Genomic DNA, 25,539 nt, shown 5'->3' on the forward strand with positions numbered 1-25,539 from the left:
AGATGAGTAAACAGAACTGTATATGGCAAGGAAAGACAAGGTTTAATACTAACAGGATCTAAAAGTTATTGCTTGTTATTGTCAGATGAAAAAAATGTAATACAGAAGAAGCAGCTCCCCTCTTCAGGGCATGAGAGGCAACAGAAGCTGAGGAACAGGCTCACACAAGCAGCTCACACACAAAAGCTGCAATCTGGGAATGGCTGATGTGGAAAAAGCAATTGATTTCCAGTGAATGAAGAAGCAAAAGCTGCTGTTGTCACCTGAGGAAAGGGAAAAGGGCACTGGCATGGGAAGGAAGAACGATCCTCTTGTTAAGTTACCACATCTGCTCCAGGACTGCAGACAGTTACCAGGCAGCCTACGCCGCAGTTGCGGTGTTTCTGCACAATTTACAGAATAAATGTGCAGTGGCATTTTCCCAGAATATATTTTTCCCCCTTCAGCATCTCTCCACTCACGCACACGCCTGAGCTTCTGCAGTAGAGACATCCTCCCAGGGCCCAGAATACTACAGAAATGTTCCCAGGCAGTACTGTGGCTTGTAGTTATCTGTATCGCACACACCAAATACTGCCCAGCCAAAGCGCGACTAATCTTCCTTGAGCGTACTTATGTTACGGTGTCCTTTTAGTCTCATGTAGTTACAACATCAAGCAGCCCTAAGGAATGCCCAAGTGCAGCAGCAAGCAGCTTTTGCTGCCTTACAGCCCTGAGCACTGCTTTGGAAGGGAGCTGGATTGCCGCTAAAGCAGCATCAGAGGCAGGGAGCGTGCCGAGAGCCGGGGGAGCGCACGCCTGTCCAGTGCTTTATTCCCAGGAAGGGAGAAGTCAACCTGAAATGAAGCTGCATCAGTGAATTGTTCATGCTGATCTTCGAGACTGCCCTAATTTTACCAGTGCAGAAAGGTCATTTTTGCAATAATGAGCAACTCTATCAAAAACATTATTTTAACAGTAGTGCTGAGAACACAGCGGGTCTGTAATTGATAAAACAAGGAAACTCCACCAAGGTGTTTTTAAAGGGTTTGGTTAGAGGAAGAAGGTAAGAAAGCAACTTAATGAAAAAGCAGCAAAGCTAAACACATAATGCACAGAGTTCACTGAAGTCCAGTCTTCATATATTTTATATATTTTTTTCAACACTATTGCTGTTTCTGAAATAGTCTGCTCTACTCCAGGAACAATGAAGAGCCAAATAAATAAATAAATAAATGAGCTAAGAACTAAGTTCCTTTTAGGCTATTTGAAAAGGAACAGGTGTCATCTAACAACTTTATTACAGCTTTTTAAGTATACTAAACACCTGTAGGGAACAGTAAGAGCATTAAGAAAAAGGGAAGTGAACTAAGCAGGAACAAAGGAATTAATGACTTAGCATCAGAAAAGGAATTAGAAATATGTTTGGATGCTCAGTCTGAATCACTAGAAATACAGTACCTGTGATAAGGAAGCACATTGCCATAACATGAAAAAAACCACTCCCTTCCATGATTTATATGATATGTTATCAGTGAGGCAAATCACTGTGGTTGGGCTGACAATTGCAGTATTATCAACACACAAAAACCACCTGTAAATTGAGCGAATACCTATACTGCTGTCAGGAAGGGTATCTTGAACATCAAAATATTATTCATTGACTTTTCTACAGAAAAAGAATAAAGGTAGATTTCTTGAATCCTCATCTTTTCTCACGCAAACCTTCAAAAGAAAAGCCTCACCACCATGTTTTTAGGAGCTCTGGCTGCCTGCCACCGAAGGCACTCAGCTGCCTGGTAGAGCGGGCAGAACCCGGCCAGCCCCATCCTGGAGGTTAACCCTGCTCACATGACAAGTGTAGCTATAGCCCACGCAGTCCCACACGCAATAGCTGACATCCCTGCCAATGCACCAAAAGTGTAAGCACAAAGGCATGTAGCATACCTCAGAGAAGAACTTCACAAGTTTACCTGCCATTACTTAATTACAGAAAAAAACAAAAAAAAATCAATACCGATAAGTTCCCTCTCACCTCTAAGTCACCGCTTGCCTTGAGCCTCAACCCTGCAGTTTAAAGCAATGGTCATCTTTATTCTCCATAGTTATTTAAAAATAGTTTCCTATTTAGCGTGTTTATCTCAGCCTGCTTCATCTTCTGAGCTTCACGCTACTTCTTCTGGCATTTCTCTTTGAAAGACTGCTGTCATATTGTTTAGTGTCCACTTGACCATCCAGCTTACATGTTTATGCAAGAGACTACTCTAGTGGTATTCTTACTAATAAAACTCTGCTCAGTACCATTATTTGATTTCCATCCCCTCTTCTGCATGACCAGTACACATTTTGAAAGATCTCACCTTAAGAAATTCTTGCCTATTGCCATAATCTTCCGCAGTGTTTTTCACAGTATTCCTCTTTTTTCATAGCACCACTTAAGACCTCTGCTTCAGAATATGTCTCATCAATACGCTTCAGATGAGTCTCATCACTGACGCATCTCTGATTCTTTCCAGGTGCACGTCTCCCATCAGAAATGTGCCTTTTCCTGGGAGGGGATCCTGCCATTTGACTTTCTAGCCCAAGATTTAGTTTACACACCACAGGACAGCCTCCATGATCCTCAGCAGACCCAAATGGCCTTGGAGTACAGCCAGCAGCCAGTGACCTCCTCAAAACTCCTCCCCCAAATTCACATCTTCAGATAGCGTAAGTCACCCAGAAAAAGGGATAGAAAGTGTGTTACCTACTGCTCTGTGTTCCCTACAGCCCACAGCCCTTTTGCAGTTGCTTTCCACTGCAGCTGACCTTCTAGCATGAAAAAACAGCTCCATCCCACTCAGGGACTCTGTCTTCTCGCTTGCACAGCAGCTACGACATCAAGCTTCTCTCATGCACTCCCTCAGCAGTTTCTCCCAGCTCATGCAAAATCCCATCCTCTTTTCAGCATTTATAATTTTAATTCTTCTTTGAACCCAGGTCTAGTTCATAGAGACTAACCAATTTGCAGTTTAAGGGAAACTTGTTACTCTCCATTTTAGAAATCCCTCAAGTAACAAAGCTCCAAAGGAGATCTGTATTGCTGTTTTATATTCCCACTTCTTTACACACTAATAGGCTTTTTATAGCCTCCATCACCTTTGCACATTCAGGAAGGAAACAGTACAGAACTGATTGGAGAAATGAAATTACTAAAGAAAAAAGCAGATGCTATCCCAGCTTATGCAGTAAACATTGTCAACAGCTCTACAAATCCTGGAATGGGTTGAGTCAAATTATGAAACAGTTTTAAAAGGGAAAAAAAAAAAAAAAAAAAAAAAAAGAAAAAAAAGGTAAAAAAAGAAAAAAGGCAAAAAAAGAAAAAATAGGCAAAAAAAGCCCCTCTAAAACATCCTCAGCTTGGAAAACCTTTCCCTTGTCAGAAACAAAGAGAAGGAAAACAAAGCCAAAAGGTGTGTGGTCTAAAGCGCTGGATTCAAAGTCCAATAGCTGTATCTAACCAAAACACTCCACCCAATGCCATGCAAGCTCTTAGAGTTTGACTCTCCCGTGTGCCTCTTAGCAGGAAGAGATGGTGTTGTACAGCAGTTTTAGTCAGCACACTTTTTATTAAAACACGTCTTTAAAGCGACATGCTTGGAGTCTTAGTTTTCAGCATCAAAAGTTTCGCTTTGCCTACTGAAGTTAAGCATTCGTTGCATGCAAGCCTCTTCTGTGTAGCTGGAGGGAAAGTGCAATACAATGTCAAACAAAGCCTATTTCATCCTGTCTACAGGAAAAGAAAAAAAAAAAGATGTTTTAACAAGTCATATTATCTTAAAAACTGCACATGTAGAAGAATCAAGAGTTTAAGGCTGAGGAGAGGAGAGCAAAGAATTTAAAACTGAGTTTGTTCCTTTTTTTTAAGTACAAAAATCGGGGACACAGAAAAAGAAATTCACAAACTTACCAACAGCTTGAAATTTAGACATTATTGTGTTGGTTTATGTGATTTATTTTCAAAGAATTCAGACTCAATCTTTATGTGATAGTCTAGAATTACTTTGAAATATTTAATAAGTGGGGTTTTTATTTTATATATTTGTACAAGACCCACTCAATGCCAATGTAAAATGTGTTTTAATCTGGATTTCAATATTTATACTTGCAACTTCTTCCAAATTTCTGAAGTTTACATTCATACTGCAGAGCGTTCTGAAAGCATTGCTTGTATTGAAGAGTGGCAAAACTATTCCATTTTCACTCTGATTTGATGCGACTACAAAGTTTTCCTGAACGTAGGCCTTCGCTCCAATGCAGAAACTTTTGATGTTCATAAAAATGTAATGAGGAAAGGAAAGGACCCTAACATATAACCGCTTTAACCCAGCCAGACCAGTATTTAACTTTTTATGTATTTTACTTAAACAAAATGTAAGTGACTCTAGGGAAAGCAACGTTAATAAACATGATCATATAAACTTTATGGTGAAAATTCAATTTTACCTTTAATAGCGTCTCTCAAACAGTAAACTTTATTATAAGACCAATAACTCTTAATCAGATCCTAGCACCAAAATCAGGTGTTTCATTTTCAATTTTTAATCAGTTTGTCCAATTGCTTCTTGGAATATTTCATGCCCTAAATAAGATAAAAAATGCCAATGAAAGTGTCAGATTCTGCTGGAAACTGGACTGATGCCTTCACTCTCCTCGGTTCCAGGAAAATTTTTCCTGACCAAGGAAAGCATTCCTCTTTGGTTACTGCAAGATTCCATATCTGAGAAGCAGAGATACTAACGTAAGAGGTGAAAGACTAGAATTTGTCCAGAAAGCCACTCTGAAACTTAGGTTAGTAGCAATTTCAGAGTCACACTACTCCGAGATGATAATTTGGCCCAAATTCTGTCCAACGACAACAAGAAAATAATTGTGATACAAGCTGATCATAGGTCTCTATATTTGTTTGTTCAGTTTAAGTCTCCATAATGCTCTACGCTGTACTCCTACGCACTATCATCCTCGGCACTTATTCCTAATCTTTCCATTTGAAGTTTCCAGAAATGCTCTAGGGCATTTTCACTCTGCCCGCATCACAGCATTTGCAGCACACAAATGTGCACAGCCTGGATTTTCCCATAAGTCTACTTTCTGTTTTAAGACACTATTGTTCTTTACAAGCAAACATATAATTTGCCAGACACTAATTTCTTTCTCAAACCATAATGTCTTTAGCATATTTAAAGGCAACTCCACAAACTTTATATGCTAGGTTAGCGCATCATTAACTTTTTCAGGGATGCTATTTACATCTCTTTCCCAAGAACACATGGAAGAGCTCTTGCCCATTTGGAAATTCTGCATGGAGCCAAGCTTTCCATATTTAGTGCAAGCACTCAGGTTTTTGAGAGCTGCTAGTTCTGAATGTTCAGTTTGGGTGACTACACCCAGACTTGCCATAAACAGTTGCTTGATCTTCTGCAATGGGGCATAGGAAAGAGAATGAAGATGCAAGATGCAAGCATGATCTGCTTTACTGTTGTAACATTTCCACCAGACCACGGGAAAAAAAAATATTCTCGACTTCCAACTGCAACTTTGTGTGGCTGAAGAGTGTCAAAAACCCCAGCAACTTGTGGTCCACAAGTGCAGTTTGAAGTCAGCTTTGCTGTACAAGCAAAAAGAACACCCCTGCCCCTGCAGAATCCAGGCTGAACAGAAGCACTGCATATACAGCACAAGAAGAGAGATGCTTGGGTTCTGCATGGTTGAGATTTTGCCAAAATACAGAAAGATTTGAAGGGGAATAAAAGCTGTCATATGCAAGGTTAATCTTTGCAGTCCTATGGATTGTCATGAAATAACGAAGGGCAAGAAACTTCCTGGGAACATAACTTTATTATTACTGAATCTTCTGCACTTTTTTCTCACCACCGGTTCTGATAATGTTGTAAGAGTCCTACAGACTGACGTTGGTGTAGCTGCACCCAAGAGCCTGCCCTAAATTCAGTACCTATCCTACGGAAATCCTCATTTAATTTATTTGCAAAGATGTATGGTGACTATAAATTATGTATATTTTTGTAATGTCATAAAATTATCCTTTCATGTACATTTCAGCCAGCTATAGCAGCTATAGAAAGATTTTTAATTACTCGTAATGAATATTGTACCTCAATAGGGGAAAAAATGCCAAACAACTGCATCCTCCTTCTCTAAGAGCTACTGTAGTTCTAAGAGCAGACAAAACTTGCGCACGAACTAATGTATTGATGGGCTTATCTCTGAAGTATACTACATCATCCATGGGCACAAACCAACCCTTTCATGCTCTCTGGAAAGAAAAATATGACCAGTTCTTGAGAAATTCCTCCACTCCATTACCTGAGATTCTGGACGGCTCAGACATACATTTCCAGTGCTTCCAATAATTTAACAGGCTCACAGGTTTCCGCATTCTCTTAAGATTACTCAGACAAGAAAAACTACATGCCAAGCTGAAGGAACTACAGCGGCATTGCTTTGGCACACATGGGGACAGAAAGGCTCTCCAAAAGCAGGAGCATTAAGGAACAGAAAGCAATTATTCTTACAGAACGCAACTCTGCAGAATTTAACGCAAGCTCCGAGGGACAGACAAGGTGAAACGTTCCAGGGGATTTCTCACTATTCGCAGAACACTTTCTTAGTTGAAGGACCAAAATAGCAGCTGCCCTTGATTAACGGCTTGTTTCTGCTCTTCTGGATACTGCAAACCTGTCACGCCCCAGGACGGAGTTACAAGATATATTTTCTTCAGTGCCAAGCCAGACGCAGGAGGTTCCACCCTGTCAACTGGGTTGATGCGACTCCACATGGAGCCGCATCATTCACTGGATTGCCGAAATGCTCCAGTTGTAAGAGCATCCTATTGTGTCACAGCACTGCATGACTCGCACAGCTGAGTCCCGCTGCTCAGAAGTTTGGCTCTAGCTCACGTTTTGGGAAGGCAGCACCACAGTCTCTTCTCTCGCATGCCAGAAGAAATGGATCAGTGAACCCCAGGTGGGATGTGCTGTGCCGCAGCCAAAATGAGGCCAGTTTTAAGAGGCCAAAAGCAGCCCTTTGAAGTGTCAATAGATGTAATGCTCCACATCATCTCACATACTGGGGAGTTTTCTGCCAGGGGTCACAATGAAACCCAAGGTTTGCTGCACAGAGACATGATCTGCAACTTTGCTGTCATGAGCTCAAGCAAGGTATGACAGCCGCTGTGCCTTCATCCCTAGTGAGGCATGCTGCAGTTGGGGTATATGCAGCAAGAATGAAAAAGGATACAAGACCAGACCCAGAAATCAACCAATTGAGGAGACCTATGGAAAGCTAACTTCATGACAATGAAACTGTAACATGAAGGTACTTATAGACATCTGGCAAAGGATTTCCAGTGCTTAACCTTTGCTTTCAAAATCAGAATATCCAGACATTGGGAAAGAGATGAAGGTATAGGTTCTGAACCACTCTCAGCCTCTGCAGGCTTGTAAGATATATGAAATAATATACTTTTGTTCCCAAGCAAATGTCTTTTAAATGAATAGTATAGAACCATTGCAAACTATCCACAGGGAGAAATGCCTAAGTACTCATGCTGTTGCCATATAACTACTCCAGACACTATCCTTGCTACTCACAGATGAATTCAATTGTTTAGTGAGTTTAGATGACTGTTAGAAGCAACCATTTCTGCTGCTTTTTTTTTTTAATCTTTATAGTCGTCTTCTCCCCTCATGCCTCTTTCTCATTTTAGCACAAAATGCGCTCCCATGTTGAATGTGACTGCAGAGAAAATGACATGGTTTACAACAGAATTCAAATTATATTCATAATTCTCTAATTCTGTTTCTCGAAACATGGTATACAAAATCCCAATTGCTTCAGTAGAATTAAAAGAGAAAATGTGCATAAAAAGCTAAGCACAAAATGCTTAAATCCAGTCTTATTTAGCAAGCACATGTTCTACACTGCTGGATGGGTTCCAGAATGAAGCTTCACATTATTTCTAAATAACCTTTACTGCCCTATAAATGGGTCCACTGTATGAACTTTATGGATTGGACACATAAGCAGATAACACAGACACTTTTATTTAATGCTGTAACTGAAACCAGGCATATATTCAGTGCATAACTTACCCCAAGATCAAGGATTGCCAAACGCCTTGGTCAACGTAATGAGAGAATGGGGCAAAAAGTTGGGAGTCCCAGAAAACTAGGCCTGAAGGCTGGCACCCCTCAAGGCACAACATGTATCAAACCACATCTTATTGCAAACTCTTCCAACTCTGAGGGGGGCTTTAAGACAACAAATCACATTTTATCCTGCTACAGACTGGGCATCTCACCAGCCTTTCTTAAAGAAGCTCTAGAATAAAGCAGCACCTGTTGCAACCAGTTTTACAATTTCTTGTTTGCTGTGAGGAAAGCTCTGCGGCATCCGTTCCGCAAAATTTCTCTCCGTCAATACAACCAACTGACTCGATGTACAGCATGATTAGGTCAAAAAGGAGCAAGCAAAAAGTGGATGTGCCACCCTCAACTCCGTCAAACAAGTGAACGAATCCTGTGCAAATCTGGGGGCTACAACCCTGTCATCCAAGTGCTCTGTTACTCTTCTGCCCAGAGCACAGTGCAAGGCACAACCCACCTGGGCCACATGAGCTCCTACTGTTTGTAAGAGGTAAGTCGCGTGCTTGGTCACCTTCAGGGGATATCTGAAATGGTACTTCATAAAACAAAGGTCCTAGCTTGCCTATTTATCACAAATAGTGATAATTTACCTTTCCATTTCCCATAAGGAGGATTAAAAGGGACAATGTAGCACTTGCTATTTTTTTCGTGGCCTGCTTGGCCTAGTTTGGGGGCTTTGGTCTGTGCCTCAGTCACACTTGTACTAGTTCAAGGATGGCTGAAAGTACCTGATTCAGCAACATTCATTTTGTGTGTCACCTTCCCAAACAAAAGCCTTTTAATAAGTTGATGCATATTTATTTCCTTCTGACAAATACCTGAAGTGCAACCTCTACGGTAGCTCTGTGGCAATAGGAAATGCTCGAGTAATCGTTACTGGTTTTCCCTCAGGATGTCAGGGTGCAGCCATTTGCGTATATCCTGGTTTCAGCTGGGACAGAGTTAATTTTCTTTCTAGCAGCTGGTAGTATAGTGTTATGTTTTGAGTTCAGTATGCGAAGAATGTTGATAACACACTGATGTTTTCAGTTGTTGCTAAATAGTGTTTATCCTAAGTCAAGGGGTTTTCAGCTTCTCGTGCCCAGCCAGCAAGAAGGCTGGAGGGGCACAAGGAGTTGGGAGGGGACACAGCCAGGACAGCTGACCCAAACTGGCCAAAGGGGTATTCCAGACCATGGGACGTCATGCCCAGTATATAAACTGGGGGGAGTTGGCCTGGGGGATTGCTGCTCGGGAACTAACTGGGCATCGGTCCGTGAGCAATTGCATTTTGCATCACTTGTTTTGTATATTGCAATTCTTTTATTATTATGATTGTCATGTTATTACTGTGATTATTATTACCATTATTAGTTTCTTCCCTTCTGTCCTGTTAAACTGTTCTTATCTCAACCCATGAGTTTTACCTTCCCCCCCCCCCACCCCCCGACTCTGCCACTGGGTGGGGGGAGTGAGTGAGTGGCTGTGTAGTGCTTAGTTGCTGGCTGGGGTTAAACCACGACAGCGTAGCATTACACAGAAGTACCACATGACTCTCACACCACTAACTTCTGCTCCCTGCACATTTTACATTCACACTTCTGTAGTCACTGGCTGAAATGGCACTCAGCTGCTAGATGAGTAAAACCTATCATAGCCCGGAGCTCCTCAGTTGGCAGTGGCTGGATGAAGCCCCTCCATAACTTACGTATAGAGAACTGAATAAAGTACAGGAGAAAAAATAATTTGCTAAATAATGTAATTTAAGAATACAATTTATAATATAAAAATAATATTCTGTCTATAGAACAGAAGTGGGATTGCTGGTTTTGTTTTTCAACTCCACAGTGTGATAACATTGTATCGGTCAAGTTAGTCCACAAGACATCCATTTACATCTTAAGAAAATGAAGACTTAACAAACAAGGAGAGCTGGAAGACTTTGTTCATAAGACAAATGTTTGGAGCTCACCTTATTAAAAAAATAATATAACACAGGGACAAGTTTCTGGTCATGTTCACGTGAACGTCACATGAGAGAATAAGGATAGAGTTTAAACGCTTTGCTCACCAAAGTACAGGTACAGTCCCTGCACAGTCTGCTGGATAACTCAAAGGAGGTGATGGCCGAGAAGAAGCAGATTGAACATTTCACCCCCGACTGGCAAAGTGGTGATGTACCGCCAGTTCGCTGCAGCTAAGTTGAACTGCAACCACAACCCATACTGGCCTCAAATAAAGGTTTCCCTAGAAACCTTCCCCCATCTCCAATTACATTTTTAAACGACCTTCAATTTGCTAAATTCATACAATATCAGAAATGCTTGGAAATTATATGTGCCAAAAGGAACTAAACCGTGCTTGGGCTAACATGTTTTTCCAACACATTTCCACAACCGTGGCGGTAAATCCCCCTTGCAACACAATCAGCAACATGACGGGAGCAGAGCCTTGTGCCTCCCCAATAAGCAATACATGTCATCTGGTGGACAAAACGCCCTCAGGGAAACCGTGTGGGTAAGAAACTGCAGCCAGTAGATGCCTGAATGAACTCATAGTTGATAAAGGCCAGAAATATCCAGTTACCAGAGGGAAAAGAAAAACCCAACCCTGTGTTTGCTCAGTCTGGATCCTTTGAAGGAATGTATAAGATCCCTTCAGAAGAGAATCTGGAAACAAAAATTCATATAGGTTCTACTGGACACCAAAAAATAAAATAAACAAAATTACAGACTCAACAGGAATACTGGTCTTAAGGTATTTCCAACTCCCCTCCCAGACAGCCTCTCCACAATCCACAGGCAGTAAAAGTTTCAGTCATGCTGTTTTCCATAACAGCCCAGCATTTGTCCACCTTTCCTCCTGCTTTGTAGTCACCCATCACTTCTGCTGTCAGGTGGCTGGACCAATGCAATCTATCTACACTCCAAACAGTTGTTAAACTGTTAACGAGCTGTGAAGACTGCTGCAGCTATTTTGGATCTACAGAACAGCTTGTGCATCCAAAAACTTGTATTCCCCCCCACCCATTAATATGATATTATTTGGTCCAAAAAACCAGATCACCTCTCCTCACAAATCTCGCCTGTGAAACTTGAAGCACGCTGCCCACGGCAAAGTGGGGTGCTGCCAAATCTCCATCAGAAGATGCAGCTCAGTGTCGCCCTCCAAGCCAGCAGCATCCTTACCTTCAGCTGCTAACAGTCATTTCTAATTGTTTTCCATCCCTAACTACTTGACACTGCCAGCCAGGCCCTCCTCAACTCCACGTGATTTACTTAAGCTAACGATTCATCCTGAACAAGGTCTTTAAGGAATGTGGGTTATTTTCTGTGCATGTATTTACACTAAAAACGTCTCTATTGTTTATATTTCCTTTCACAGCCCCCAGACTGTTTATTGAGGCATCAAATATCAACAATGTCCTCCAGGCTGGTGATGCTCTTGGCTAACCATACTGATCAGACTGTGGCCAAACTGTGACTGAACTGTCAAATAAGTCTGTGGTAAGAAAGATTTTAAATCCCTTAAGGAGACACGGCTTATCCAAAAAATGCAATAAATATTTTTTTTATTGTTATTTTTAAAAAATGTATTATGTGGTTGCTTGGTTTCATTTAACCTTTTAAAAAAACCCCAATTTGGTGGTTTAAAGAAAGAAAAATTGACAGATTCTGCCAATTCTCTCTGCCTCATTCATCTATTTCCTTGCTCTATTGTGCTCCAAGTGTCTATTTCACTTGCTAATAATTAAGCTCAGAATGTCTACATTTTTAGATGCCTGTGCACTGAGGTAGTATCCACATACCCCAGAAGAGACTGGATTGTCCCCTGACAGCAAGAGAGGCAGTTCCCACCTGGCAAAGCTAATATAACCCATTTCTCAGGTGCTGCCGCTGATCCAGCTCAGGCACCTTTGCTCTGCTGTTAGGTTTACCTCTCTTCCGGAGTCCTTGCAGCACAGATACAAGCGAGTGCCAAGACACTGTCTGTTCCAGTCGATCAAAACCAACAACGTTTCTAAAAGGCATAAGGGAAATTAAGTGCTGCCTGCAGTTGCCTTCAGATGGGAAATGGAAGCATCACACATATCAGCATACCCTCTGACATGCAAGACGGGATGCAATCAGTTTTCTTTGTCATTGTGGGAGTTTTTTTGATTGTTTTGTTGCTGTTGGTTTTGTTTTCTTTTAAACCATCTGCATTTCCCCGCCCCCCATCTCCACAGAGAACCTCAGAGCCCTTCTCTTCAGTGCAGGAAAAGTACTGATTTTAATTCTGAAAGTTCTCAGTCTCTGTCATCAGACAAGGTAGCAGCTGTTGCAAGTGGTCCTCGTAAGGATTCAATCTACAGTGCCTCTCATATATCCCAATACCCTTCTTGGGATGCCCATGGAATACAACCCGGTAAGGAACTCCTACAAATATCCTTATACGATACATTCAAGATAAGCATCTTTTTACAGACTCCAATTCAGGGGATCTGCTGTTCAACCAGAAGGCAATTGCAAAGGTACTAGATTTTTATCCTCCTGTTCTGCGGAAAAAGTATATAATCCAATATTATCCTCTTCCATGAGTAACCACACAGAGTTGTGGTTTGGTATGTGGATAAAGAAATACCAAGCGGGAAGATAACACTGTCTCTGTTGGCACTAACGTAACCTCTGCTAGCATACCACACTGTTCTGCTGCCCACAACACAAGTAGTATGGAAAAATTGGAGAGAGATCAATAAGAGCCACAAGAATGACTAAAACATATTTCATCAGACTAGGAAATTCAAACAGCTCAAGATATCTCTCTTACAGAGAAGGTCCAGGATAACTGTTTGTAAGTGCCAGTAGGAAAAGGCAGATTTGATAGAGGACCACTCTATCAAAGGAGGACCACTCAACTTTGGATATAAAACATATGTATAACATTGGGAAATTGCAGTAGACATTCTAATTGGAAATAAGATTTTTTTTTTTTTTTTTTTTTTTAAACATCAAGTCCAATGAAGCTCTGGAACAACTTATGAAATGGATTCCCTCTACTTATTTTTTTGAGAGTTCTAAAAAAGACATACTGTCATATAAGGAAGGAAAGGTCTGTGGCTCCTGCCCATGCAGGAGTTAAAATGCACTCATGAGAGTCCCTTCTGGTGTGAGAAATGACTAAATTCATAGAAACTTGTAAGACATTTTGCAACATCTTCAAAGAGATTATTCTTCTTTTAGAATCACCACCAGTTAAGTCTGGAAATAATTACCATTATGCTGGAATTTGGCTTCAACTTTTTAAGAAAAATTATTCTGCCACCATCTTTGCAACCACTTAAGCAATATCCCCGAGTAACTACAAAGAATGAAAGAGGAATGATGGAGAGAGGAAAAAAAAAGCAATATATCACCTTATTATTCAACTGCCTAATGCAAGAGCTAGTATACAAGGAGGGCATCTCCCGTATCATTAAATCATTTAATTTGCTAACTTCTCCAAAAAAGGAGTGATTACCATTAAATTCATATTATAGTTCAGTAATATCTGGAACCTTTGATTCCAGGAACCAAAACATCCCCAACACAGATGCTCCACAGCTGACGTGCATCCTCTCATCTGCTCTTGCAGAGCGCTGCCTTCCCTTCTGTGACTGCAGAGTTGCTGCTCTGGAGTATCTGAAGAGCTTTGGCCCCTCACGTACCCTGCACTTGCTCAGTGCCATGCAACATCACCATCTGGTGACTAACCCATAGAAAAGGGAGTCTGCTCTTCTGGTTTGATTTTCTCCTTCAACGACGTCGCAGCCCGCCAACGGGCCTCCCTCCTCCATGGCCTGAGATGTCATGACGTGTGTGCGGCACATGAGCCACCTTACCACGGCCTCCGTGGCCTCCCTTGGCACACCAAAAACGCTCCCTGTTTCAAGTATGTCCTCACTGGAGGGGAAACTGCTGAGCACTATACTCACAGGTATGATAGATGGCTCAGAGGCACTATCAACAGCTGAAATCTGTTTCAAGATCAACGGGAAAATAAGTCTCAGAGAAAATGCAGAAATTCCCGCCCCTATGGCCCACAACCCCTGAAATGAAGCTGTTGTCATCGGGTACCCCTTCAGTCTCTCGTTAGATGTCAACAGAATACACTGGCAGAAATCTGAGAGGTCACCGACACACTGGAGAGCTGTCTGTGTTCACAGAGCGAAAGGAGGATGTTACCCCTGACCAAGCTCTGCAAAGGTCCACAACATCTAATCAGTGGACTTTATAGCAACAAATTTATTAATAACAGTTCCCAAGACATCAAGCTAATGCAATGAAAATTTTGAAATCTATTTATAAAGAAAGGAGCATGGGGAAGAAAAGTGAAGATGACAAAGGTTCTGCTTTGCCACGTGAACATTCTCAGCCGGGCTGCAGGCTCCTGCCACTTTCCCCCAAGACTCGTCGTCCACCCAGGGCAGGAACCGTACCAAGGAGACTGCCCAGGTGTAGCTGCTATCTGCATTCTTCTCGACACCCGAGTAAAGTACCTGGCTTGGCACCCCTTTCCAATCTGGGGAGCTTCTTTTCTCAAGTACAAGAAAGGATAGCATCAGTCGGCGAGGCCCGGCTGTCTTTGAAGACATGTATAGTTATAAAAGCTAAAAGGAGACACCACCGGCATCGTGCAAAGCCCGAAGGAGCCCTGCGAAGCCAGCTCCCCACCAGCACAACGTGGAGCACAGCCTGACGCCACCGACAGAGCAAAGCAGGAGCAGTCTGGAAGAGACCGGGGAAGGCTGAGCATACTGCTGGCTACTTACTGGTTTACAGCTTCATTTGTTAATTTACTTGTAGGAATCCAGAAGGGAAAAGCAGGCCCATGTATGAAGGCATGAACCATCTGTATGTGGAAATTACTTCACCTATTCAGAATCCAATGGACAGTTTGAAGAATATAAACTAAAAAAAAAAATAATAGAGACTATGAAATAATCTGGCAACTTTCTGCTCAGGAAAGAGCTGGGGGAAACATATCCCTGCTGATTATATGTCTAATACTCCAAAAGCTGTGTTCTGTATCAAACAAATCTGTACAGCACAAGCCTGTTTGCGAAAGGGAGAGCAGTTCTTTAAATGACCACTTTCAGAATGATGTAAGAGTTTTACAAAGGAGCAAGAAAAAAGAAAAAACAACACAGCCTGATTCATGAAATTAAGACATATGCACTGCAGCTCATAATATAAAAATATACATGCCGTTAAAACCTAGACTGTTCCTTTACCACAGCACTTAACACATGCCAAAGTGTGAGACAGTATGTGATACTGTTGAGCCATGTGAGAAAAAACCCATTGTGCCATGAAAATAAAAAAATATGGAAAGCACAATAGATGTTTCCCTGTTATTGCCCAACAGACTGCTACATTAAGAACTTACTGACATAAGAAAATTATTAACCAAGGTCAAAAGCTTCAGAATTTACTTTGATAGTATAATCAGTAAAAAGCCAGAAACATTCATTCTAATCCCAGATCTGAAAAAGCCCACTTTGTAACTTGGCTTGGCATTTAAATGGCTTGTCTAGCATTACACTATCAAAAGCCTGCGTGATGAGTCAGGATTTACTTCATATATATGTATATCTAGATTTTCCTTAGAAGCCAGGCATAAACACCTATCCTTTGAAGATATAATGGAGCTAGTATTTTAATCCCAGTGAATTTTAAAATACTGTAAAATACAGAAACTCCATGTCTCTGAAAAATATGTGGTAAAACAAAGACAAGTTTTTAAGAGTTTAAACTTCAGCTTCGTTTCATATTTTAACAAAATGTAAAAATATTCTCTGCAGAAAGGTGTCTGAAGAGGTTTTTTATAGGCTTAATTCTGATTTTGATAATGTATTAGAGCACAGAACAACAAAAGCCATAAAGATATTTCAAAACAAAAACTATTTTGTGGGTGGCAAATATAGTTAAAAGTACATTTTCCTGTGGTGTTAGAAACTTTTTTTCATTCGCTTCCCAAATCCAAGTGAGAGGTGGGGGAACATCAGCACCTTGTGCTGCGCCTTGATTTCAAAGGGAGCACTGCTCTCCAACAGAGAACGGGTCTACCAGTAGGAGCAGCACTTTGGAGGAACACATGGTTTGCTCCCTGCCAAGATGAGGAGGCCTCACGGCTCATTAAGCAGCAGCAGTAAGTACTGCTACTCATCTCAGTGCATCTACTCACACTTAAACTGTACGTCTGTGCATTATCAGAAGCTGAAGTATGTCTGACTATGAGTTCTAGAGGTTAAACAACTGGGCCTTTTGCAAATAAATGCACATCCAAAATCCTTTAAAATCATTATGCCGTTGTCTTCTACAGCCCCTGGAGAATCAATAGTTTCTGAAATCAGTCAATCGACAGACCTGTGGTTCTGCTCCAGGTGGATGCTGGCCAGCTGGAATGAGATGGAAGATTTTCAGCTAGATCCCTAACTCAGCTGACAAGGAGGCAAAACCTGAAGTGTTAAAGCAACTAAGGTGGTGTTCTTTTCCTTGGTGCTACTACTGAGTTGCAAAAAAAATCCAAGTAAAAGCTGATTAAAAGCTTTTACTGCATTTGGGTGCCCTGCTGCCTAAGCCATACAGTTTTTGATGTTGATTCCTAAAGCCACATCCCAGGGGCTGTCCAGGCCACGTAGTGGTATGGTGCATTTGATACAGAACAGCGGAATACCTAAGTATGCAAGAGGAGTAGATGTCTGCTCCTACCTTCCCTCTCCCTCTGTAGCTCCCAGGAGCTCTGGTGTTTTAGGAGACCAGGCGTTGCAAACAAATTTCAGAACCAGCCAGATGAGTAGCAGCCATGGACTGGAGCAAATGTAACCAGCAACCTGCATGCAGTGCTTAAGAGACAGGCGCTCTGATGGAAGAAAACAAGGGGACTTCAGCAGGCAGGCTCCAGACTAAAACTAAAATAATGGGTGGCCCTAAGAAAGATCTGTAAGTCTGTTGATCACCAGGTCTTAGATGAATGAGGACCAAGACCTCCATGTTTTCAATTCAATATTTCCATGATCAAGCCTGCAGTTAAACTATGCTAAATGCAGTGACTCCAGTTGAGTTCTACTAAATATTGTCTGTCTTCTGTGTTTTAAACAAGTCCCAAAGACAACAGGAGAAAAAACTGTTCTTGTCATACTTAACATTAAATACACCTTAAGTGGCATACAGAAAAAAGTTAAAAGCCCAGTAACAACCAATGGAATTTTTCCACTTAACAACTTTCTTTAAGCATACAAATTCTTTAGTCATGGGGACAACTGTTTCTAAAACCAGATGAACAAAGTGGTTTTAATCCTTCATTTTAAGAACAAAGGCAGTGTAATCTAGTCATTAAATATCTGGTGATGTAGTTTAATGACATGTGAAAAAAGTGCCTTGGAACAGCCTGGGGAACATGTGCTAGCAAAAGCAAAGATTCCCATGTTGCTATGATGGAATAAAAAAACATACCAGGCCACTAAGAGGTACTTGCAAAAATTAATCCTTTAACAACAGAGATCAGATGGCAGAATATCCTAAATTACAGAATCTACATTAGCAATAAAAATATTTGTGATAAGTTGCTAGAGAGAAAAAAAAAAAGAAAAACATCAAACAAGGCAAAGAGACATCATAAATGCACAGTAATCTCAGAGACCTTTCCCTCCAGTTTAGTGCTAACTGAAGTGCATGAAAATGAGGGATACAGGAAAAAAAATTGTTGCTAGCCTTATACACAGAGTGGTATCTACAGGCTCTATTCTGCAACTCTGTATTATGTAACACTTCAAATGCTAATATTTGGATAGTAAAAAAAAGTGAGCAAGAAAACAAAGAAAGTAGATATTGGCCACTGAACCACAGGTGAAGGTGCTATTTCGTTAGAAAAATCTGAAGGAAATCTAACCACTGACCACGCAACTATACTTTCTATTGCAGCTGCAGCTTCATCAGCTGAGTAGTTGTGGAAGTAAAAATTTTGGTGATGTACCAAAAACGTGATCAGAAATGTAAGCAGCAACCTCATGTAACTCTGTATATACACACACACATATATATATTTGTATATTGTAAGTGTGAAAACACCGAAATGCAGAAGTATTTAGATGATGGAGTAGGGGTAAGGATTATTTGCTTGCAAAGAACCAGCATTCCCTAGAAGACTAGTTCCCTGCGTTGAAACCTGGCTAAACACAAATGACCACCTGTACCTGAAATAAACTGTTACCACTTAATTGTAGCCTTTTATTATATTCTGCCTCCCCTCTCCATGTTAAACATTTAAAGGACATCCAGGGGAAGCGTTTAGAAAGGTTTTAGATGCAGAAGAAATCACTAATAGGCCTTAAAACCTGCACGGTAAAATTACCCCAATACTAGAACTAGCACGGATGTGTTTTAATTTTTTTTTTAAGATAGCCGCAAGAGGGAGCCAACAGTACTTGAATGCCAACACCACCCCCTCCCCCCATCAAAAACAAGACATGGAGTGAAAAACAGCAGTTTAAATAAAACACAATCTCAGGCTCCCAATGAGATTTTTTTAACATGCATTTCAGGAAAATTAGGATCACTAGCTAAAGTGTAAACGGAAAGCTTCAGTTTCTTCATATGTGAATTCATATTCACTTCATACGTGAGGTTTGAAGGTGAAAAACATGTTTATAATGCATAGCATGATGACCCAGACAGCACAGAAAAAACACTGCAGCAAAGTTTCATTCACTTCAGGGCACCGTCCCGCGCTCACAGCCTTCAGCAGTGGCACTACCAGTTTGATGTTTAAGCTGAGTTACCCAACTTTCAGCCCCCACAGCCTCTTCCCATGACTCTCAAGACTCCAGTCCCCCGTCCTGTGCAACCCTGTGTACCTGGCACAGAAGTAACCCACTTTGGCTCAGTCCCCTGAGATGTAAAAGCTGTCCGTGCTTGCCGGGGCATGACCAGGCAAGGAGGCAGGCCCCGACAGGGGATCAGCAGGCACACTTACCAGGCTCCTCTGGCACCAGAGGAAATTCTGCTTTTTGGGTTGCGTGGAGAGCGGGGGACCTCTGTGGGAAGCAGGCTGGGACATCGCCGAAGACTTCACAGTCCGCTCTCTGTCCACACCTTCACAGCCTGAGCAACCTGGAGGCTGACCGCAAGCTATAGATCGGGCATCCACCTCTATAAAATAGCAATCTCTTAGAAGAAATGAAACTAAAATGAATTGAAGGCTCTGAATGAAAATCAGTTCTGTTCCTTTTTCTGAAGGTAAGGGCAGGACAGGAGTGCTTGGCTATTTAGCCTCTTTATCACCTCTTTTTCTTGTATTTTTGCCTTATACATCAATCCTAATCAGATGTAAATGGCCTTGTTAAAATAATTTTAATCTTCACTAAGCAGAAATGAACTCTGTGGATGGCTGCTTTAAGTTGGAAATAGTACTCAAGCAAGGCAGTTTTAGTATATTCTTCTCTTCATAATTTGCCTACAGAAATAAATTTTTGTTCTGTCCATTCCTACAGTTATGCAGGAGCTCCTAAAATACTGAGAACCAGATCAGAAATACCAACCTCTGTTTCAATGACTTTTCATTTCTTACACTTTGCTTTTCTAGTACTCTCTCTCCCCCACTATATTTGTGAGAAGGGTAAAACCACCGTTCTCATTATGAAGAGTATTTATATTAATCTGATAAAACAAACTGCTTTCCCAGGATGTCTTATAATCACACTTCATTTTCACATTCTACATTTCTATCCAGATGTTTATTTTGTCCTATGAGTCTGCAGGCGACTACTACTGACACAAGCACTGATGATGAGTTTGCTTCAAATGTACCAAAAAACCCCAAACAAAGAAAGAAACCAAACACCCCCTCACGCACACAAACAAAACAAAAAAACCTGTTGAGAGTTTCTGCTGGCTGAGGCAATAGAGCAATTTTAGCACTAATAATGTCACAGCACCCAAAATAATTCTGGACATAATTTGTACTTGAATTGTCTGCTAGCCTGGTGATTTATGATACGGGATGGTTTTAAGTCCAGATCCCACTGAAAGACTGCTTTCATAATCATGATTTTTGTTGTTGTGAAACTTCCTAAGTTCTTGCAGCTACAGTGCAGCTACAATAGAAGCTATTAAAAAGCAAAGATTTATCAGTTGTTATTAAGAAGTTCCCACAAAAGATCTTTTCTCTGCACAGAAGGCCACACGACATAGCCCACAACACGTCTAGGAGCCCAGTGAAGACAACCATTGCATACCCACACGGGAGCATCCATTGCATTTAGAAATTCTGTGACATCCTATTCACGCAGGAGAGGACCAAACAGGTATGAAGCAAGACGTGGGCAGCACCCTTTCTACCTATACCTGCATTTTCCACACTAGGCTTGCTTCAGCTTTGATTAGCCTTTGAACCGGCACCAGGCTGTCAGCACTAAAGGGGCCCTCTGTCACCGGAGTTTAGTCCTTCTGGGAATGAACTTACCTACCCACTAATGCATTCCTAACACTTGAAGATGAAGACTACAAGAAACACTACCAAATCTTACGCTTGATGACATCAAATGTTCCACTACCTCAGCTAGGAACAGCCTTTTCCCCAGATCGCAGCTAAGCGTGCATACTGGGCACATTCTTCCCCTCTTCCTCAGACCCACCAGAAACACGCCGAGGCTGGGGATGAACGAGCACTCTGTGCTGGAGACAGAAAATCCTTTTTCTCATGCGCCTGGCTAGCGCACTCGGCTTATATAGTAAGAGTTATGGCTCCAAGAAACGTTGCCCTCCCATGTCCTGTGACGCTGGAGGACACACACTGCGACAGACAGCACTGCCGGGGAGGGTCAACCCATTGTCCTCTCCTGGAAAATCTGCCCTTAGTTCTCTCTCTCGTTTGCCCTGTGCTCTGCAATAATTCCCCAAAAGACCAAATAGAGACTACAATTACAGATGTCTTTTGTACCACACAGAAGATTAGCCACAAGCATCATCCTCTTCTTCATGGACCCAATGCAAGGCACTGGAACCCGAATCAGCTCCGGCAAGGGGGGAGGACCGTGTAGGTATAATGTAGGAAGCGGGCCACTCGTTTCAGCTATACTGCTCACTTGGAGCTGGATGCAACTTTGAATTTTTGCCTGGCTAAAAAGCTGAAACCATGTAAAACCATCAAGTTTTACATGTTTCCATCCACAAAGAATAAACTGACCTAGATTCTCTCATTCTTAGATTCCCTCACGGTTCTGGCCAGGTTTTCAGAGGGTTGCTAACCTTGGCTAAGTTAAAGGTTTATAATGAAACACTAAAAACCAAGTACGTTTGAGCTGGTTTGGATTTTATTATGAATGTTTTGGATGGCTGTAATGTTAGAGTCAATTCAGACATTCTGGGTACTTTTCATCCAAAAAAATTGCTGCTTGGAAAAAAAAATCCCATGTTTACAATAAATTATAATCAATCATTATTTTGGGCCTGATTCTCCACTGCACCATTCCAGCACAGCATCTGGTTTAAGACTAGGCTCCTGCACTTGCAGTGAACGTACATTGTTTTTATATCCTCTTACTCACTACAATAACGAAAATAAAACATTTGTGGAAAAATTTACTTGCAACTTCAAAAGATTCAAATAAGGTGACAGACATAAAAGTGCTGAGTAAAGAAATAAAATACTAAGAGAAAAGTCAGACAAAAATAATGCTGGCAATTTAAAAGGTATCAGAAGTAGTGAAACAAGAGTCTACAGTTTAAAAGACAGCATCTTCAAGCTCGCGAGATGCCTCACCACCTTGAGACACATATGAAGATACGCCATTAAGGTAAGGCTCAAGGTAATGACTTCTCATTTAACTGAAAGCTTCATCCTCAAAAAGTTTAAGCAATGACATACCTCCACTGCCAATCCACAGCTCTGGAAGAAGTCGAAAGAAACTTATCTGAGGTACTGGTAATGCAAAGCAGCACTTTTAACATGCTGTTGAAGCAGAAAGGGCCTGGTGCAGAGTAACTAGACATTGAGAGTATGAAGGCAAATGAAAACTATTGTGAAGACACCATGCCACAGGCTAAATAATGAAGCAAGTATTTTTCAACACCTGTGGTTTTTTCACACTGCTTGATAGGCTCTCAGGTCCTGTCAGTATGTAGCATAGACTGATTTTTGCCCTTCGGCCAGAAGAGTGATTTCAGGTAAGGTTGCAGTAGGACAGAGGGAGGCAAAAGGAAAAAAAAAAAAAAAAAAAAAAAAAAAAAAAGGTGAATGATGCTGATAAAACACTTTTACTTTGGAGTTCTTCAGACATCAGACCATACATATGCTACCTTCAAAGCCTTTTTTGCACTTACTTTAATTGCTCTTTCTAAAGCAAAGTTCTCTCTCCTAAAGAAAAACCTAAAACCACTCTTCCATGTTCAACTCCCCAAAAATGAGGTTGCAAAAAGTAGTTCCACAGCAGGAACAAAATATTCTATACTATGCTAAAACTGTGCATACCTTAACAATAGACAGAGCATTCAGAGATGCCTGTTTTCACTTACGAATGGGGACAGAGTAATTCTTAGTTAATTTTGTCTGCACTTTATTGAAATGGTTATGAAAGGAGGAAGAAAAAGTATGCTTCGAACTTTGCCAATATCCAAACAAAACAAACAGCAGCAGGGTTTTGTTTTCACTTAAGTTTCATTATACTTCATATATAGAGAATTAGTGCAACTTAAAACTGTTTTGTATTTAAACCCATGTGTATGACAAGAGTAGCCAACATGCTCATTTGTGAGTGGAAAAGTCTTATCCCTGCCATTATTTCCTAGCGTAATGTGTTTTCATGTGTTCTGGGAATCTTTTTCCTAAAACAAAAGTAGACCTTAACAAATTAGCAGACCTGAACCAAAAGCCCAGTCAAGAAATCTGAACTTTAGGGAGTTTGCAACTGGCTTTACGATTCTACGATAATGTTCTTCTACTATGATAACAGAACTTGGATAATGGTGGCAAGAGAACGCCAGTCACACAATGTTGGAACAGAACAAGCAAAACAACCTTGGCAAGGCTTTTGCAACACTCTGAAAACCAAAGATACAGCCAGGAGCAAGCTTTGTTTTCCCCAGGTCAGTACAGGTTACTCAACTGAAAGCTCTTTCTGTTCTTTCATGCTGCTTGTGCAGTTTGGCAGATGAGTCGCGTCCTGTTCATTTGTGTTACAGCCCACTGCAGGCAACCGATGTATACAACCTTAATGACAATCAGCAAGTGAAAACAATTGAATTCAACAAAATGCACCAATTGCAGGCATCTCAGATAAAAACCACTCCCAGCCAAAACATGACTGGTGCATTACATAATGCATCTGTGAAGGCTTGGAAGTTATCTAGAAAATATACACACAGGAAGCGGGATTAACTTCACAAGTGTTAGTCCCCAAGTGGGAATTCAAGGTGTCCAGTCATTTACAGGTGATGTTCAGCCCTTCACATAAGCAAGCTTAGAAAGAATTAGCATTACACGAAGCCGCCAATTAATGCACCTTAAACTTCAGACAATTCATGATAGAAAATGCATGTTCAAACACTATGTGTCACTTCTTTGTTACTTGCTGTAGTTGCATGCTCATTGCAGTTTTACACCACCTAGAGGAAATGCTAAGGAGTAAGGTGAACGAAAGGGCAGTTAGGGTTCCAATTAGCTGAGGGAACGACAGGATTTCTCACTGAAGTGGAAAGTACAGGACAGCTCTCCTGAGTCAGCTTTCTATTCTCTGTATATTAACAATTACTCAAGAACTTAAGAAGAAATCAGTCAAGAAGCCTCTGGAAAGCAACCATGACCTCAGGTAATCTGACTTAGCAAGGAATTGGAGGACAGCTTACAACAGTTCAACTTGAAATTCCTCAGTGGTATTTCTCCCATAAATTCATTGTTGAGTCATCCAACAAATATTGGATCTCCATTCCCATAGTTTTCATGCCAATTTGCCAAATAAGCAAAATATTCCTCAATCTTTCTCCACACTCTGGCCAACTTTCCACCAGAAATCGGACAGGAGAGACCGTAGCCAACAAATATGGTAGGCAACACATGTGACATTAGTCATCACCCTCCAGTTGTAACAAAAGTTGTGACCGTGAGCCTGTAACCTAAAGGCAAAAGGCTCCATGTTTCACCAACACTCCGACAGCACGTGCTTCCTGATTGATTAGCTTTAAAAAGAGCAACAGAGCAGCAATCTGGGCAGGACCTTCCACAGGCAGAGTGACCACGAAATTTCCACCACACACATGCTTCAAAATGATGCCTCCCTCCCCTAGCTAAAAGAAAAATCTTGGGAGCACAACTTAAACCAGAAAATTACCCTTTTTTTTCCCCAGGACTCATATGGTGGGAACTGCAGAGAGTTTGGGAGGACCAATATCAAGAGGCCTTCCAGCTGTGAAGCAACAGATATGCTATGAGGTGGATGGATATAAGAACAGACATGAAAGGGGTAAAGTGTTAAGAAGAAGAATAGTCATCAATCAAAAAAATGAATTCAAAATTGCCAGAACTTTCATAAGACTTTTCAGAGATGGGAATAAACTTGTGAGGATGAAGAAAAAAAAAAAAAGAAAAAAAAGATTAAAATTAGAAAGGGTCTTATAGGACTATTGGCAACAGAATGCTGTCAAAAAATATTCCTTAGAGCCCTGGCACTTAAAATAAAACATTCAAAAGAACAACAAAACCATAACTTTCAAGATACTAATAGACCCTTAGGAGAAAGCAAACTCTAACTAAAGAAATGTGCAGGTGATGTTCTCTAGATGACAGCACTATTACAGTCTATAAACATTTGGAAAAAGCAATTTGGTCTCATTTGTTCCAGTTCATTTAATCTCTAAACAGAGAAGCTTATCTTCTCAAGCCAAGACTAATGAAGAAGGAATGTCTTCAGCCTAATAGGTCAAATGTAAACAGGTTTAAAATTAAACCATTTCCAATACATTAGAAATGACCCTACCCACATGATTGTTCACTCATCTTCCTCATCTGGAAGAGGAAGTCCAGACCTGACTCCAAGTTTCCTGCCCTGAGTTTTGTTCCTACCCACAGCAATTACTGTTTAACTCAGTGTATGCAATCAATTTACTTGGCAGATTTAATAACACTCAGTGGTATCACTGTGACTGAAAAAGAAGTTGATAGCTGTGTGTTGCCTGGAGAGCCTTAGATAGCAAGATTCTCCTTCTTGGGAACTGAATGATGAGTCTGCTATTAATAGTGTTTCCAGCCCTACTCCTGCTGCTCCTTTAGCATTTGATTCTTCTCTACAGTTCTGCAGTTTTACCAAGGGTTGGGTAAAAGCTGTCTCACTTGAAGGTCCTCCAAATATTTATGGTTAGATGTT

The 25,539-nt window shown here is 41.1% G+C and overlaps 1 protein-coding gene across 4 annotated transcripts in view; it reads right to left on the minus strand.

Moving 5' to 3' along the window:
- The window catches only part of FBXL7 (F-box and leucine rich repeat protein 7), a 191,126-nt gene that overhangs the window by 33,637 nt on the left and 131,950 nt on the right, over nucleotides 1–25,539 (minus strand). The window contains exon 1 of one of the 4 annotated variants that reach the window (XM_075052222.1): nucleotides 14,953–15,242. The exons of the other annotated variants lie outside the window; for them this stretch is intronic. The gene's annotated coding sequence lies outside the window, so the exon portion shown is untranslated. Of the gene's footprint in view, nucleotides 1–14,952; nucleotides 15,243–25,539 lie in introns of those variants that run through there. 4 annotated transcript variants of the gene reach the window in all.

This window comes from Buteo buteo, chromosome 20 (assembly GCF_964188355.1).
Source record: "Buteo buteo chromosome 20, bButBut1.hap1.1, whole genome shotgun sequence".
Taxonomy (NCBI): domain Eukaryota; kingdom Metazoa; phylum Chordata; class Aves; order Accipitriformes; family Accipitridae; genus Buteo; species Buteo buteo.